The sequence below is a fragment of the Pinus tabuliformis genome, chromosome 4_1 (assembly GCF_031772625.1).
Source record: "Pinus tabuliformis cultivar Carrire ecotype Pingquan chromosome 4_1, CPIR1, whole genome shotgun sequence".
NCBI lineage: Eukaryota > Viridiplantae > Streptophyta > Pinopsida > Pinales > Pinaceae > Pinus > Pinus tabuliformis.
In genome coordinates, this window is record NC_142303.1 from 433,076,099 (window position 1) to 433,079,255 (window position 3,157).

At 38.3% G+C, this 3,157-nt stretch overlaps 1 pseudogene; it reads left to right on the top strand.

Annotated features, from left to right (window-relative positions):
• Positions 1-417: 417 nt before the first annotated feature.
• LOC149176147 (ethylene-responsive transcription factor ERF016 pseudogene) lies at positions 418-1,320 on the top strand (annotated as a pseudogene).
• Positions 1,321-3,157: the final 1,837 nt, after the last annotated feature.

Below are 3,157 nucleotides of genomic sequence, written 5' to 3' on the forward strand. Positions count from 1 at the left end.
AAATAATAAAATATTCAATAATAAAAATATATAAACTCAACACACTATAAATTCAAATTTAAGATAATAAATATTTAATAATAAAAATGTATAAACTCAACATAAATCATAAACATGTTTATAACAGATTTAAACATGTTTATAGCAGGTCTTAAACATGATAGTTTCAAAATTAAGATAATAAATATTTCATAATAAAAATGTGTAAACTCCATATAAATAATAAATAATTAAGGTTGAAAAAATGAGTCAAACATATTAGAACCACACCACACCACATGTATATGGTCGCACGTTTATCATAAAAAGCGCTCGCGCGTATACTCGGAACTGCCACGCGTAACGTTCGTACCACTTCTAACACAACCGATGGACGCGGTTTCTGTATCTATTTACGCTGCCATACCCTACAGTCAATCGCGCATATTCATATGCACTGTGTTAATTTTCACCCACAGATGAAGTAGAAACCTGTAGGTACCTTTGGGCGTGCGAAGTTCAAGTCTACGGACAGTCACAATTTTTCAATTGTTTTAAAACTTAAACTTCACCACCAGGTTCCGAGTTCGAGTTCGCTCACATGGTTAAACCCTTGCCAAAACAGAGCAGCCCTGGCAGGCCGGAAAGCCAGTCACAGATGTCGCGGCAATTCAAGGGAATCCAATTGAGAAAATGGGGGAAATGGGTGTCGGAAATTCGAATGCCCAATTCCCGGGCCAAAATTTGGCTGGGCTCCTACGATTCCCCAGAAAAAGCTGCCCGCGCCTACGACTTCGCAGCGTGTTGTTTGAGAGGATCCAAGGCCAAGTTCAATTTTCCCGACACTCCGCCGGAAATTCCCTACGGCTCTTCTCTATCGCCGCTGCAAATTCAATCCGCCGCGTCCAGGTTCGCCGCGGAAGAATTCCGGCTGCCGTCGAGAAACGACGCGGGGTCCTCAAATTCCTGTTCGGACGCAGAATCCAGCATTGACGGCCGACAGATTTCCGCGGAGCAGGGCGCATCGTTTTGGGATTCATTAGTGCTTCAAGATCTGGATAGTGCTAAGTTGATAACTCTCTGAATCATTTCCCTCTTTTAATAGGGTTTTTGGGTTCAGCATACAGGAGATTTGGCGGTTTTCTAAACAGAAATCTGTATTTTCCGTGAAATTTATAAGTAGAACTTTGGTGTAAATTACATAAAGAAAGACATTTATGACCGCGTTTCGAACCAACCAGTCCTCACTCATCGTCAGGGCATCGGTGAAATTCTTAAGAGCTTTAATCAATGGAAATTGATGTGCCCTTCCCCAGATCATGACTGGCCCGGGGCCTCTGCATTTTTTCATCTGTATATAATTAAATTAAAATGCTTATTCTTTGAATTAGTTTGGAGGTGTTTATTATTATTATTTTAAATAAATTTTTTTTGTTAATATGATAAATTCATATAAATTAAATAACTTTTAGTGTTTTTTTTGGGTTAATGCTATAAATTTATATAAATTAATTAATTAATTAATAGTGATAACCATTCAATTAATTAGTTTGGGAGTAGTTTAATTAGGGGAGGAATTGCCTGGATTTCATTCCCACTTAGAAAAACTTCCGGCTCCTGCAATCAACAATTCTGCCACCCTTCGACATTAATAATTCCATATTCACTGATAGATTCGGGTGGTGAGCTAATTCTTGTAGATTCTTTGTCACATCTCGTCACTCCGATGCACTGTCTGAGTTAATGGAGGGAGGGAGTTGGTGCATGGTATTCGAATTCTAACAAAAACCACATGCAGAACTCTTGACAACAACAAGCTTGAGCTCACCAACTCTACGGATTGCTCTGCATCTCACCAAGCTCCTCTAGAGAAACTGTCCGCAGATATTTCTTATTCCAGGCGACAACAAGTTATTCCGCAGGTGTTTACAGGTTTGAGAGCCCATGATTCCACTGCACCCACATTAACGTCAGCATCTCCTATTTTGTTGTCACCACGTCTCCTCTCTCTTCACTTCTCTGCACCTCTGGTTTCTGCACCGTCTTGGTTTGTACTTGTAGATTGTAGTCGTTGGAGAAGGCAAGTTTACCTGAGAACAAACCATTGTCAAAGCCTCACATTGAGTCGGGTTCACAGTTCATAGATTTAAAAATCAAAATCTTTGCTAAACATTAAAAGTTTAATAAAGTTAGAATAATGGAGTAGAAAATGATTTTAAAAATAGAATGATCAATAACAATATTGTCAATATCGTGGATTCATCCATTAGCAGATGAGGCTTCCAATACTAGGCTTGCACTCCTCTGTTTTCCTCCTAATTGAACCACACTTGTTGGTTCGAAACGCGTCGACAAAGGTCTTTCTATATGTGATTTACGCCGAAGCTCTTCTTATAACTGTTATGGATCACAAAAGTCTCAATTGAAGTATTGTTATTGTCAATATCGTGGTTTCATCCATTCGCAGATGAGGCTGCCAATACTAGGCTTGCACTCCTATGTTTTCATCCTAATTGACTACAATAACAGTATTGTCAATATCGTGGATTCATCCATTAGCAGATGAGGCTGCCAATACTAGGCTTGCACTCATTTGTTTTCCTCATAATTGACTACAATAACAGTATTGCCAATATCTTGAATTCATCTATTAGCAGATGAGGCTGCCAATACTACGCTTGCACTCCTTTGTTTTCCTTCTAATTGACTACAATATGCTCTGCCCTCCTCTTTATCTGTCTCACTTCCAAACGAAGCCAGAGCCCCCTCTATCTCCTCCTCACAGCAATATAAGACAAATTTATCTCTTTGTCTTTCAAAAACAGGTTTATCTCTCTGTCATTATGGCATGCTAATCTTATGTGAAGACGCAACTATTATTGTATGAATGCATGATTTCTATTGCTATTGGTTGAAAGCCCTAAATTGAATTGAAACCCTAGGACACAAAATTACCCTAGGATATTACACCAAAGTCATCATGTTAAACAATCTATCATTTAAATACAACAATGTTATTTTTACTCTAAGCTACTTTCCTTCTCAACGTCTAGAAGATATGGTTGTTCTACTCTTAGCTGAAGAAAAGAGAACTATTGTAGGATTTGCAGTGATTATAAAATTTGTGTCAATGATCTTCTCAAAGGAGAGCTTAAAAAATCCTTAAAAAATACCCTGA